Raw genomic sequence first — 15171 nt, 5'->3', positions numbered from 1 at the left:
AGCATCTCTAGAGCATTATGCTAAATGACAGCAACCAGACCCAAAAGACTAAATGCTGCACAACACCATATTACGAAATGTTCCAAAAATCACAACTCAAATGACAGAAAGATCAGTGGTTGCCAAAACTCAGAGCCTGAAGGAAGGGACTGAGTGCAAAGCAGCAGAATAAAACTTTTTGAGGTGGCAGAGACTTTCTACATATTGATTATGGTTGTGGCTACCCCACCGTATGTTTGTTAAATATTACAAATTATGTGGCTAAAAATGTAAAGAATACCTCAATTAAGCTGATTTTGAAACCAAATAAAAATATTATCCTGGACAAAAGAAATCAAAACCAAAACTAAAGCAAACCAAATAGAACAGCAGCAAAAACAAAAACAAAAAGGTTTAAGCCTACAAAGCTTATTGATATATAGAAAACAAATGAACAGCCACACAATTTTGGAAGCTGGAGAGCAGATGGGTAAGTGGTATCTGGTAACTGGTAGGAGAGCAAAGAAAGTCTTTTCCCCAGTCAGCTCTGGGGAAAGTCGGGGAACAGCGTGACTCATGTTGCCCAAAGGATAGATACTGGTAGATCCAGGTACCTCTTCTACTAGGGGTGGAAATGGGGCTGAAACAGGAAGTATGATTCAAAGTCTACTTGAGAAGCATATTATCAGACAATATAGGATGCCCAGTCCTATTGGAATTCCAGATTAAAAAAATGAATGGTTTTTAGTAGAAATATATCCCAAATACTACATTAGATATATTTACATTAAAAATTACCTACTCTGTTCCTGAAATTTAAATTTAACTAGGCATCCCATATTTCTATTTGCTAAGTCTGTCAACCCTACTTAGATGCCCTCTCCTACTTCGGCAGCAGACTAGAGGGTGATTCTCCAGAAAGAGTAAAGCAGAGTGTCATACAAGCACAGTAGGGTGGAGATGCTTCTTGGAACACAAAAGGATTGACTGCAAGTTTATGTAACTGAATTCTATATTCTATACCCTCACTATGTTCTCAGAGCACTTATAACCAGGCCTATTATCTCCAGGTGGCAGCTGGAAGATTCTTCCCTGGGGAAGATAATCAGCTCGAGGTAAAAGATCTAAAAATACTGACTTTGGAAGTTCTCCAGTGAAAAATTATCCCGTCAGGCCACTCTGTAGTGAAGACCATAGTTGACGAGCCTCTCCACACCGCATGCACACAGGACTCTCAGCGCTATAGGCTCCACTCTTAAATATGATCAAATAGCCAAGAAGCACCAGATGTATGAGGTAATCTAATAGGAATCGAAAATGAAACATGCACATGCACACAGGAAAAAAGACAATGCAAGGAAGAGAACATCTAAGAAGCCCGTCATTTATATCTTCTTATAAACAAGAGGATATTGAATACGTGAAATAAAATAGTATGCTATAAAAATTAAATACAGAACATAAAAGAGCTCCTAGAAACCAAAAATATGATAGGAAAAAAATCAAACTCGGTACAGGGTTACGAAATAAATTTGAAAAAAATTTCCCAGAAAATAGAGCAAAAAGATAGAGATAGGAAATAGAAAATAAAAGAGAAGAAATGAATAGCCCATTGTCTTCAATTGTAGAGCTCCGGAAGGGGGCCCAGCAGAAAAATGGATGGGAGGGAATCTTTAACTAGGTGACCATGTGCTCAACTAAAAATTCTCTTTCTATGTTTGAAGGGAAGAATGCATCCTGGGAACTGCTGACAGCCTCTGCTTCAATAATAAAAGCACATGTGAGGAAGATTGGTCTGCTAAGGTATGTAGGATGGATTTGGAGGAGAAAAGCTTAGCACCTTGCGGACAGTCAGTGTTTGCTGACCAAGGAGACAACTGTTAGGCCCGTGGATATAATTAGGAGGTATAATAAGAATAAAGACATGTGTGAAGGGATGAAGATCTGGACTCAGTGGTAGCCATATAGACAGACAGGACCAGAAAACTCCAAGGAGAAATTTGAAAAACAAAATGATACTTCTCAGTGAATTGACAAAGTTAGAAGACTCGCAGGCGCCCGAGTGGCTCAGTCGGTTAAGTGTCTGACTCTTGATTTCAGCTCAGGTCATGATCTCAGGGCCCTGGGATCCAGACTCACGTTAGGCTTCCAGCTCCTTCTACTCCTTCTACTCCTGTAGAGTTTCTTTCTCCTTTTCCCTCTCCCCGTCCCACTCAAATAAATAAATTAACTAAAAAAAAAAAAAAAAAAAAAAGAAAGAAAGATTCCCAGGTCCTAGAGCCTGGCAGGTAGTAGCAGAGTGCCAGCATGCCTAGAAATGGAGACCTAGAGGGGGGCTGCCTGCCAGAAACAAAGATGATGAGTTCAGTTTTGGACATTTTGAGTTAATTGAAGGGAAAACGAGTTCTGGCAATGAATGAAGCTCTATTTAAATAATGCACACATAAAATTGACTAGTAAAGTAGTCTCAGAGGAGTGCTTATTATCTCAAACAAAAAGAACATCCTCCAGTTATTTTTTAACAGATAAAACTTAACCTCTGAGCAAATATAATGAATTAAAATAGATCAGGGCCTTATCAGACAGATAGATAAAAGAGGGGCCATTAACATAAAAAGTGAAGCCAGAGCTTAGTTCCTGTACTCTCAGGTAGGAAAAGCCAGACTGCAAATTTGTTCTGAACTTAGACTGCCAATAAATTCAGCTTCAGCCTGCTGGAAGATTATAAAGGTATTATGGGCCATTCCACAGCCATTCCTGGACAACAGATGCTTCTAGCCATTTTAAGGCACCATTCGGTTGATGTACCATCAGGGAGGGAGGGGACTGTGGCTCAGTAACATGGGAGTGGTGAGACTCTGTAAATCAACCCAGAAAGTGAGGTTCTACATGTCAATGGAACCTCATAGCAACTGGAGATCTGTTCTTTTTGTGTACTTGTTCATATTTGGTGTTAATGTGTTAATCCTGGTTTATTTGTTTGTTTTTTGGTGCCATTACTTTACAAGAACAGATTGGGAGAATATTGTAAGAAAATCTTTCAATATAAATGTCAAACCTTAACAGATGTTATATTTACACAGGGTTTCAGAGTTAAACTTCTGAAAGAGAATAATAGAATAATTGTGGTCATCTAAATAACATATTATTAGCCAAGGAACTGTTGGCTAAGCATGACTCATAGCCTTTTCTGGGTAACTAAATAAATTGCTTCACAATTACCCTTAAAAAAAAAATCACTGGGTGCCTGGGCGGCTCAGTTGGGTAAGCGTCCAACTCTTGATTTTGGCTCAAGTCATGATCTCAGGGTTGTGGGATCGAGCCCCGTGTGGTGTCCTGCACTCAGCGAGGAGGGTGCTTCAGATTCTCTCTCCCTCTTCCTCTGCCCCTACATGAACTTGCATTCTTTCTCTCTCTCAAATAAATTAATAAATCTGTTTTTTTTTTAAATCACAAAACTAATAAGCTCTGAACACAGGAAAGCAGACAGAAGTGTGAGCAATTGAGAGATCTTTCCTAGGAACTGCTACTGAAGGGAGCACCTTTACGACGACGCACTTTGAAGGCTAATGAACAGGGAGGTTTACCTGTCTACAGGAGTCAAGTCAGCTGTTCTGAGAAAGTGCACAACAGAACTAAACTAGCAGAAAATGGTAACACTAGTTGGAACGAACATGGCAGAGTTACCATGGATAACGCGAGAAACTAGAACACAAATGGGGCTGAATAGTGAGCCCTATCCTCCCTTTGACTTCAGTCACTCCCCATTCTGTAGCATGCCAACCAAGCCCTGAGGGAGGCAGAGGCAGGGAAAGTACCCTGGCAGCCCTCGGGGACAGGCCACAATGAGCTATCTGCTCTGGGTACCTGCCTGTGAAGTGCAGCGATCAAAGGTGAATAAAGTTGAAATTACTCAAAATTACTTGTTAAGTGCTGTGCATATATAGTGGCAACTTCTGCTGTACCTTAAGCAAAATCTCTTTCTAGAGATTTCTATGTGGCTTATTTTTCACTGTTCTTTCCTGCTTTTAAAAAAATCTACAGTGATGAGTTAAATATGAGTTAATATCTATAATCCCAAACCTTCATCTGCTGAATTAATGGCAACAGGTGCCATTAATAGTAATTATCTTAAGAATCCCTATCCATTTGGAGTTTAGAACTTCTTATATTTGGTTTTGCTACATTCTCCTCTCTGTCCACTCTTTATGTCTAAAAGTAACGGAGAGCAGCACATGTCAAATTTCTGTGTGTATATAATCACCCACGGATCTTGTCTGATTCTCATCAATAGGTCTGGTCTAAGTTTCTAATAAGCTCCCAGGCGATGCGAATGCTACTGCTATTCAGACTTCAAGTTGAGTACGAAGGCTGTAGAGAATATATATTTGCTCAAAAAACTTTTATTGTTCTCATAGACTAGGTACTAAAATTCTAACAAATGGGAAGCTATTTTATAAAAGGGCTTATTTTGCAAGTAGTTAATACAGGTATTCAGTGGTGCCACATACAGGCATGCTGGTTATGCTCTGAGCAAGGATTCTGGCCAATGGGACAAGCCAGCTCCAAAATCAGCTAAACCTTTCTCATCAGAACTGGTGCTCCCAGGCAAAGTTGTGTCTGCCAGGAAGGGGAGCCCTCCAAGGCATGCTTATATTTTCCCAAGGAAGGGTCAGCTTTCTCTAATTTGCACAAAGGCATGGGCTTTGCATGGACTAAGTGTGGCAATTTTAGCAATTTCAGTTTAATGAGAAGAAAATAAGAATTCAACACCACTGAAAAGGAAAAAAATTGGCCATTTTAAAAATCAAGTTATTTTTATTAATTTAAATCCTAACATAATATTCCTTGAACAATTTTGAACATTTTTGAATAATAAACAATGTTTTGTCATTTTAAAAAGAATGTATTACCATATTAGAAGTATAGTTAACCTACCATATTATATTGGTTTCAGGTACACAATGTAGTGATTCAACAACATATTACATGATGCTCACCACTGAAGGGTAATTACCATCGTCACCATAGAATGTTATTACAATGCTATTGACTGTATTCCCTATACTTTTCAACTCTGTGACTTATTTATAACTGTAAGTTTGTGCCTCTTAATCTTCTTTACTATTCCGTCCTTCCCCCCACTTCCTCCCCTCTGGCAACCACCACTTTGTTCTCTGTATTCTATTTCTGGTCTTTGTTTGTTCATTTGAACAATAAACATATCCTAATTTACCTGTATTTTGTCCCTCTAGAGGGTGCAAAATTTTCAAAGAATAGTATTAGTAAACTTCAGCGATTAGCAAACAACAAAAAAGTTTTTTGTTTTTGTTTTAACTAACAGCATATTAGATTATATCTTTATTCCCCAAAAGCAGTTGATTTGCCTGACATAAATGACATCTTAAAACATTTCTGTATTTTACTATGTTCCTTGATAAGAAATTTAATCAGGAACAGGATCAATGTTTTTTTTCTTCCACCATATCTATGTGTCGGTTCACTGCATACTACCCCAAAATACGGTACCTTAGCATATTTTAAGCAGGAAGCTCCTCCTGATCTCACCCCCTCACCCTATTCCCTGAAACAAATCATAAAATCCTCATGTGAGAGGCAACCTTCCTATACCCACAGGAAAGAAACATCTTTATGTCCAAAGAGGACACCAAAAGGAACCCTAATAAATAAGCCCTGCTGTATTTCCCCCACAATTACAAATACTTCATAATCCTTCATCTCTCATATTCCTCCATAACCAGCCACTCTTCACCAAACTTAGGATGAAAATACACAGGTCTGTTTCTTTAGATCTTTATTTCCTCCTAAAGATTCCCATGCCACATAAAGCTTATGTTAAATAAATTTGCACGCTTTTCTGCTGTTCATCTGTCTTTGTCAGCTTCATTCTCAGACCTAGCCATGGACCCTAATGGGGTCAAGGAAAAAACATTTTCCTCTCCTGCAATGTATCTATTCTCTAATTTCAAAAGGAGTTTAATAATCTCTATTATAATAAAAATATAACCATGCTAGAATCATAAGCTAGTATGATTTCATTTCAAAAAGAAATGAGGGATCCCTGGGTGGCGCAGCAGTTTAGCTTCTGCCTTTGGCCCAGGGCACGATCCTGGAGACCCGGAATCGAATCCCACATCGGGCTCCCGGTGCATGGAGCCTGCTTCTCCCTCTGCCTGTGTCTCTGCCTCTCTCTCTCTGTGTGTGACTATCATAAATAATAAATAAATAAATAAATAAATAAATAAATAAATAAATAAATAAAAAGAAATGAAAACAAAGACAAAGTAATGACAGAAAAACAGAGGTAAAAATTATTTCCATTTACCTAGGAAAAAATAGAATTTTGTTTTCAAGGTAACAGGTTGAGCCCATACTCCAGCTCTCTCCCTCACATCAAGCAGAAATGACAGAAAAGACTATATGCACATGCATATGGATTTTTTTTTTTTTGAGTAGGCTCCCATCATAGGGCTTGAACTCACAACCCTGAGATCAAGACCTGAGCTGAGATCAAGAGTCAGATGCTTAACTGACTGAGCCACCCAGGCACCCCTGTGGATGTTCTTAAGCTTGAGCCTTTTAAAGGGCCTCATGTAAAGGCTGGGAGTTGCCAAGGTTATAGAGAACTCTAGAAAAGAGGAGAAGCCCATTTTTAGGTAAGCATTTCCAATCATACTTAAAGGATCTCTGACGAAAGGAATCTGAAGCTCCAAGACTCCTGAAATCTATTTCAATTTACATCCTAAATAACTATTCATTTTCTTTTTTTAAACTATTCGTTTTCATAAACAATTTTGTATTCTTGCCCTTAGAGGAAGTATTTCAAATTGTAGAATCTTCAGAACCCACAAGGCTTAAGGGATCCTGTATCAGAGAGATGAGGAATGTCATATCCATGGTGTATGTATAGGTTTTTATGAAAAATGACCTATGTTATGAAAAACAGAATAGGGGTCTTGAATATGAAAATTATAATTGCTGAAATTTAAAAATAATTTAATGGATGGTTTTGAAAAGCAAAATGGACATATATATATAGAGAGAGAGAGAGAAAGAGTGAATTAGAGGACAAGAAGGCCCAGGGAGGAATTCTTTCAGCATCCAATGATGAAAATTTAAAAGTGGAGAGACATATAAGATATATCTGTCTCAAAGGTTTTCCAAAAGGATAAATATGGTAGGTGGAAGCCAGCAACGTGTGAAGGAATGATGGCTGAGAATTGCCCAGGAACAAAGAATCCTTGGATTGAAAGGGAGGGCCTACTGCAATAAAATAAATAATAATATAATATAATATAATATAATATAATATAATATAATATAATTAATATAATATAATTAAATAAAAAGAAAGGCCCAACTGAATATGAGAGGATAAGTAAGAATAAAAACAAATACTCAGGCATACAGTATTGAAATTTTAGAATACCAAGGATAAATTTCCAAAAGTAACTGGTGAAGAGGCAGGTTACCCAAAAAGAACCAGGGTCAGATCAACACCTGACATCTCACCTGACTGGAGTTTGAGCACCAAGTTGTGGACTCAGAGCTGAAACACTGGTTAGAATCTTTTTGAGCAGCAGTTCTGGAATGCCTACTCCATTCCTTAAGCCCTAAGAATTGTTATTAAACTTATATTTTGCTTTTCAACCTTAGGGTTGATTATAAAATATAAGATATTTCACATTCCTATGAGTTTTTCATATGGACTCATACATCATCTTCTGTATAGTTGTTCTGTACATTTTCTTTTTTGGACTTTTTGAGAAGTTGAAGAAATCACCTAAATGATAAATGGTGACCAAAAATCATAGGGGAAAATATGGTCTCTCATTAGAAAGGACCCATCTAACAGTATCCCTCCATCCTTTTCTAGGTTAGAAAGCTCAGAAAGCCATAATGAAAATGTTTCATTATATTAAGAATACAATTTAGCAAGCTGAATGACAAAATTTATTGAGTAGTATTGTAATGTTCCAGTGTTAGTATATATTCTATCGGCAATTTCCCCTAAGTTAGATGGAAATAAGGCTGATAGACTCCAATGCCCAGCGGAATGTCTGGCACATAATAAGGAGTTAATAACTATTTTTAAATAAATAAATGGCTGAATAAATGAATATGGGATAAAGCGTAAATGGGAAGAGAGATTACTGATGTACACAGCAATGGTGATGGCTGTAAGTGACCCGATATAGCTACAGGCACTTTGAAGAACATGTCTGTATCAGAGATATAATAATTAAAAACTGTTCAGTTCTAAGGTCAGCAGAAACACAAAAATAATAATAAATAAAATAACTGAAAATTTTAAAATTGAAATATTGGTCTAGCAAAACGCCTCTTCTCAATATCATGAGTTGACTTGTGTCTCCCAAAAAAGATATGCTGGAGTCCTAATACATAGTAGCCCAGGATGTGACCTTATTTGAAAAGAGAAGTCTTTACAGAGGTAGTTAAGTTAAAATGAGGTCATTTGGGTGGGCCCTAATTCAAACTGACTGGTATCCTTACACAAATGGGAAATTGAGATACAGAGATAGACATGCACAGAAGGAAGACTGCAAAGAGACTCTGGAAAAATACCATGTGACAATGGGAATTATGCTGCCTCAAGCCAAAGAACATGTAAGACTACCAAAAGCTGGAAGAGTCAAGAAAGTATTCTTTTCCTACAGGTTTCAAAGGAGCATGACCTTGCCAAAACCTGGATTTTGGACTTCTGGCTCCTAGATCTGTGAGACAATAAATTCCTGTTGCTTTTAGCCACCTAGATTATGGTACTCTGTTATGGTAGCCCTATACACTCAGCATAATCACTTCATATTGCAGTTAAACCAATCAGGGTATTAAAAGATAAACTGAGCTCTATTACAATTACAAGTTTATTGAGCAAAAATTGATTCAAATCAAGCAGTGCCAAATTGGAAGTTGTTAGAAGCAATCCACTGACAGGAGCTAAAGGAAAGACTTTTACAGAAAAGAGGGCAAAGCAAAGAAATTGCCTGTTGCTTAAGTAGTTGCATTATTTGGGAAAGCCCACTTGGCTCTTTGTGATTGGTTTTCATTAGGATATGATTTCTTAACCTTGAGGCTTGGATTTGGTTTGCTTTCATAGGGCATTAAAGCCAACTTAGTCTAATGGCCTCCTTCATGAATTAAAAGAGTTTCCATTTAAGTTTATAATTACAGATAAGGAAGTATTGTTTTGCAATCATCACTGTATAAGGGCAAAGTGACAAATTCTCATTTGTCAAACATTTATTGGGACACCTGGGTAGCCCAGTGGTTGAGCATCTGCCTTTGGCTCAGGTAGTGATCCTGGGGTCCTGGGATCGAGTTCTGTGTTGGGCTCCCCTGCAGGGTGCCTGCTTCTCGCTCTGCCTATGTCTCTGCCTCTCTCTGTGTGTCTCTCATGAGTAAATAAATAAAATATTTTTTAAAAATTTATTAGATATAATTTTGAAATTAAAAAAAATTTTTTTTTATTTATTTGAGAGAGAGAGAGCACACAGAGCGAAGGAGAAGCAGATTCCCCATTGAGCAGAGAGCTCAAGTGGGGCTCAATCCCAGGACTCCGAGATCTTGACTTGAGCTGAAGGCAGATGCCTGACCAACCCTGGCACCCCTTGAAATTGTTTAATGTCACTGTGAAATGAATTAGTTCCCAAATTAATGTATTTAATCTTTAAAATTCACATGATTAGAAAGAACCATCAATGCCAGTAGGCCAAATTCAGATTATAGTTAAGTGTTTTCAAATTACCTGCATTTTATTTTGAAAAAGAAAAAATCAACAATTTCAAACATGTGACAATTTCACTAGAAATATATTAAATGAAATAAATATAAATAAAAATTATGATGACAACATAAGGACAGGCATATAGATCGGTGGAATAAAATTGAGGGTTCAGAAATAAACTGATACATTTATGGTTAATTCCTTTTTGACGAGGGGCAATTCAATTGGGATAGGGTAGTCTTTTCAAAATGATGCCAGGTGGGGCAACATGCAAAAGAATTCAGTTGGACCCTTGTTTCAGACCATTAAAAAAAAATAACACAGATCATAGACTGAAGTCTAAAACCTAAAACTATAAAACTGTTAGAAGAAAAACACAGGAATAAACCCTAAGAGACCTTGTATTAGGCAATAGTTTCTTAGCTATGACACCAAAAGTACAAAATGAGAAAAATTGGGACTTCATAAAAATTTAAAAATTTTAGACTGCAAATGACATCATCAAAAAAGTGAAAAGTCAACGTACAGAATGGAAGAAAATGTTTGCAAATCATATATTAGATAAGACACTTGTATCTGGAATATATAAAGAATTCATCCAATTTAACAATAAAACATCACCCCGATTTTTAAATGTCAAAGGATGTGAATATCTTGAATTAGATAAATCTAATTTAGAGAAGATTCTCTAAAGAAGATATACAGAGGGCCAATAAACGCATGAAAACATGGTCAATATCACTAATCATTAGGGAAATACAAACTAAAATCACAATAAGATACCACTCCATCACCACTAGGAGTTATAATCAAAAAGGTATACAATGACAAATGTTGGTAACAAGACATGAGAATCCTCACACATTGCTGGCAGGACTGTAAAATGGTGCAGCGGTTTTTGGCAATTCTTGAAAAATTTAAAAATAGAGTTACCCAATCACCCAGCAATTCTGCTCCTAGGTATGTACCCAAGAGAACTGGAAATGTATGTTCATACAAAAACTTACACAAATGTTCACAGCTCCAAAGTAGAACTGAAATGTCTACCAATTAACAGACAAATTACATTATCTATGCAATGGAATATTATTTGACCATGAAGACTAATAAAGTACTGACACCTGCTATGATGAGTTATTTACTCCTGTGTAGCCGTGTTTTAGATTTATCGATTTGACTATAAACTCTAGAGACCAAATACTGGGTCTGGTTTTGTTTACTATTATATCTTAGTATTTACTATGGTACCTAGATATTTGTTGAATGAAGTTAAGAAATAACATGCCAGGGCGGCCCTGGTGGCTCAGCGGTTTAACGCCGCCTTCAGCCCAGGACCTGGTCCTGGAGACCTGGGGATCGAGTCCCACATCAGTCCCTGCATGGAGTCTGCTTTTCCCTCTGCACCCCGTGTTTCTGCCTCTCTCTCGCTCTCATTAATAAATAAATAAAATCTTAAAAAAAAAAAGAAATAACCATTGCAAAATTACTATACAATAAAATAATCTGAACTTTCTCAGTTAAAACATCCCAGAGCAGGGGCTGTGGAAGAAAATGGGTGGTTCCTCAGAGAGAGAAGATATGTGATCACATGAAGTAACCTCCTTCATTGCCAATCTCGGGATCCACCAGGTCCATCAATGTTACGGACCAGGGGGACTGCCTGTGTTTTCCAATCTTTATTGTAACTATCCTGTATTTTTGGTATGTGCAGAGTTGGAGGATGGAGCACAATTCCCAAGTCTTTGGACCAAGAGAAATTCCATCAGACTTGATAGAAAGACTGCACATCACCTAGACAACTTGGCATGTTTAATAAATATTCCAAAAAATAGGTCCACAAGAATAAATAACAGGAAGCTTTGACCCAATTATGAAAGTCAGAGAACTCTGTTTTTTTTTCTTAAATATGAGTAATCTGAGGTCTGAAGGAAGAGGAGAAACTCATTTCACTGAAGAGAGGGGATAAAAAGTGTTACAAGTAAAAGACACAATACAAGAAGGCCCAAGAGGGAGAAAATGAGCAAAGGCATGGAATAAGCTAAAATGAAGAGAGAAGGAGGTTTGCGTAGCACTTTAAAGCCCATGTTAACGATTTTGTACTTATCTTCAGGGTTTCAGGAAGTCATTTAAATAGTTTTACGCAAAAGGGGTTAATGCAATCAGGTGTCACTGAAAAGATCACTTTGCCTCTCAACTCCTTTCTGGGATCTTTTGTTGGCCAAGATGTACACCAGCATCTCAGTTGCTCCATTAAGGTAAATATATGATATGTAACAAATGAGCACCAAAGCGGCACCAGAGGCAGCAGCAGAAGGCTGTGATGGAGGAGGATAAACAGCTATTTTAATTTCTAAGGACTTTTGTTATTTTTTTGTTATGAAAACAAATGGGCTTCTCAATATTTTTGAAGATACTATACTTATTTTTAGAGCTTTTCTTATTTTCTCTATTAAGCATTCTCTTAATTACATTTCTTTCTTCTCTCATGATGTGTTTTCTCAAATACATGGTGATTTTCTCTTCTGTCTTTGTGCTTTCCAGGATCCTTACTTGTTCATGAATGCAGCTTCTGACAACAACTATGGAATAGAAGGAAATATTATTCCAATATTATTGGAAAAATTGCATTGGTAGTTCACAGTTAATAGGGATCTTCCATGCCTCTCCATCCCTGGAACCTGAGTCTGCTTATATGGATAGAAAATGTCACTGTTGTTTGTTGCTCAGTCCAAGCAGAAACCAGCCAAGCTGCTCCAAGCACAGTTCCCTAAGGAATCATCCCAGCAATTGTGACTTGGACCCCTCCTTGTAATGTTATATCCTGAGGACATGCCCTAGACTTTCACAGAAGTTCTCTCCTGCCCCTATTTTGGATAAAATTTCCTGTAGACTTGTTTCTCTATAAATGTGACCCTGTCTGTTTTCCCTCTTGCAGGAATTTCTCACAGTTTCAGCTTGCTGATGGCACGCTTTCGCACTTTCCAGTGCACTAAGTTATACAAGTACATTCCTTTTTCAAACAATGCCAAGAAAAAGTTGGGTTAGTGGAGAAGGTAGATATCATAATAAATATAATTTTGTTTATATGCAAAATAAACAAAATGTGCAAAAAAAAAAGTCTACAATGTTGTGGCTACTGAGGATCACATTGTGAAGATCAGTTACTAACCGTGGTACACTCCGCAGTAAATCAGATGGCACCATCAAGAAAATGTCCTGCTAAAAGTAAAGAGTTCCATTGGACTTACAGTGGCATTCCTTTATGGTCAAACTTTCTCTACAGCCTTTAACTTTAGTAATTTCCAGGATAAAACTGTGTATTCCATGACAGTATGCTGCACAGCATAGGCCCACAATGAAGAATTTCTACAACCATTAGAGCAGATGCGAGTTATCTTTTGATAGGAAAAAAGCCTCATTTTCACTGCATTAGCCAAACAGGTTCATCTTTTGTGCCATCAAGAATATAATTCAATGTCTCACAATACATACAATGTAACAAACTTACCCTCTTCCGCATGGTATCAAAAGCATTTCACTTGTATTTTTAGCATAAATTAATACCTGCATTTAAGGGAACTATGGTGGGGGTAACCATATAATTTGTCATCTAACTAGGAACACTTTGAGAATAAAAATAGGTGCTTTTTTTTTTTAGAGTTTATTTATTTATTCATGAGAGACACAGAGAAAGAGGCAGAGACACAGGCAGAAGGAGAAGCAGGCTCCCTGCAGGGAGCCGGATGCGGGACTCCATCCCCGGACCCTGGGATCATGACCTGAGCCAGAGGCAGAAGCTCAACCACTGAGCCACCCAGGTGCCACAAAAGTAGGTGCTACTAATATTTACTTCCAGAAACAGGGACAAATTGAGACTATTTCAGGCAAACCAGGATGTACGATGATCCTAAACATAACCTGGAACCCTTTTCAAATATCTAAGAGTCTAACATGTATGTTACATGTTTATTCTTCCCAGTCCTCTTTCCACCAGTGTAATTAGGCAGATTAATGGACAGCAAATCAGGAAACATGAAAATTTCCTTCCAGTTCTACTGAATCACACGGGGGAATAGTTTTTACAATTTGAATTATCTACTTATTTAAATAAAAAAATGTCTGTCAAATGGGAAGACTGGAACTATTTTTTTTAGCATTATCTGAGGGTTACAACACGGAGGCAGCTTTCAACCCTTTATAGTCATGTGGCTTTGGAGTTCCTGTGCATTACATTGCATCCTTAAAACAAATTAATCAAGGCAAATGGTATAACCTATCCAATTTACTAAAAAAGGAGAACAATATGCAAAGAAGTAAGGTTATTTTATAATCTAATAATAAAATAAATATTATATTAGTTTTTTTAATTCCAGATAGTTAACGTACAGTGTTAAATTAGTTTCAGGTGTATGGTATAGTGATTCGATAATTCTGTATATTACTCAGTGCTCATCAAGGTAAGTGTACTCTTGCACTTGTTGTGATGAGCACCAGGTGATGTATTAAATTGTTAAATTACTATATTATATATTTGAAACTAATATAACACTGTATGTCAACTAAAAAAGAATTAAAATTAAAACTTTTTTAAAAATGTTAAATGTTCTCTTAATTCCTTTCACCTATTTCATCCATCCTCCTACTCACCTCCCCACTGGTTTTCTGTAGTCAAGAGCCTGTTTTTTGGTTTCTCTCTTTTTTTTCTTTTGTTCATTTGTTTTGTTTCTTAAATTCCACCTATGAGTGAAATCATGTGGTATTTGTCTTTCTCTGACTGATTCATTTCGCTTAGCATTATACTTTCTTGCTCCATCCATATCATTGCAAATGTCATGATTTCATCCTTTTTTATGACTGAATAGTAGTATATATATATATATATATATATATATATATATATATATATATACCATACCAACCATATCTTCTTTATCTATTCATCAATTGATTGGCACTTGGGCTGTTTCCATAATTTGGCTATTGTAAATAAGGCTGCAATAAACATAGGGGTGCATATTTCTTTTTGAATTAGTGTTTTCATATTCTTTGGAGAAATACCTGGTAGTACAATTACTGGGTCATATGATAAGTCTTTTTTTTTTTTAGATTTTATTTATTTATTCATGAGACAGAGAGAGAGAGGCAGAGACATAGGCAGAGGGAGAAGTGGGATCCTCTCAGGGAGCCCAATGTGGGACTCGATCCCCAGACCCAGGATCACAATCTGAGCCTAAGGCAGACACTCAACCGCTGAGCCACCCAGGCATCCCGATTTTTAACTTCTTGAGGAACTTCCGTACTGTTTCCCAAAGTGGCTGTACCAGCTTGCATTCCAACCAATAGTGTACTAGGTAAGGTTCCTTTTTCTCCACATCCCCTTCAACACTTGTTGTTCCTTATGTTTTTTATTTTAGCCATTCTGACAG

The 15171-nt window shown here is 37.1% G+C and overlaps 2 long non-coding RNA genes and 1 pseudogene across 3 annotated transcripts in view; 2 read left to right on the top strand and 1 right to left on the bottom strand.

The window, feature by feature from the left end:
- The window catches only part of LOC144306686 (uncharacterized), a 156868-nt gene that overhangs the window by 65872 nt on the left and 75825 nt on the right, over positions 1-15171 (bottom strand). The gene's annotated exons all lie outside the window — the stretch shown is intronic.
- Positions 1-15171, top strand: part of LOC144306684 (ATP synthase peripheral stalk subunit d, mitochondrial pseudogene) — a 114893-nt pseudogene that overhangs the window by 46533 nt on the left and 53189 nt on the right. The gene's annotated exons all lie outside the window — the stretch shown is intronic.
- Positions 1002-15171, top strand: part of LOC144306688 (uncharacterized) — a 71628-nt gene continuing 57458 nt past the window's right edge. The window contains exons 1-2 of the long non-coding RNA XR_013373804.1: positions 1002-1094; positions 1704-1782. This is a non-coding gene — a long non-coding RNA (uncharacterized LOC144306688). The remainder of the gene's footprint in view (positions 1095-1703; positions 1783-15171) is intronic.

Source organism: Canis aureus, chromosome 37, assembly GCF_053574225.1.
Source record: "Canis aureus isolate CA01 chromosome 37, VMU_Caureus_v.1.0, whole genome shotgun sequence".
Classification (NCBI taxonomy): Eukaryota; Metazoa; Chordata; class Mammalia; order Carnivora; family Canidae; genus Canis; species Canis aureus.
Note: the sequence above shows the minus strand (reverse complement) of the source record. Positions and strands in the feature narration are given on the sequence as shown.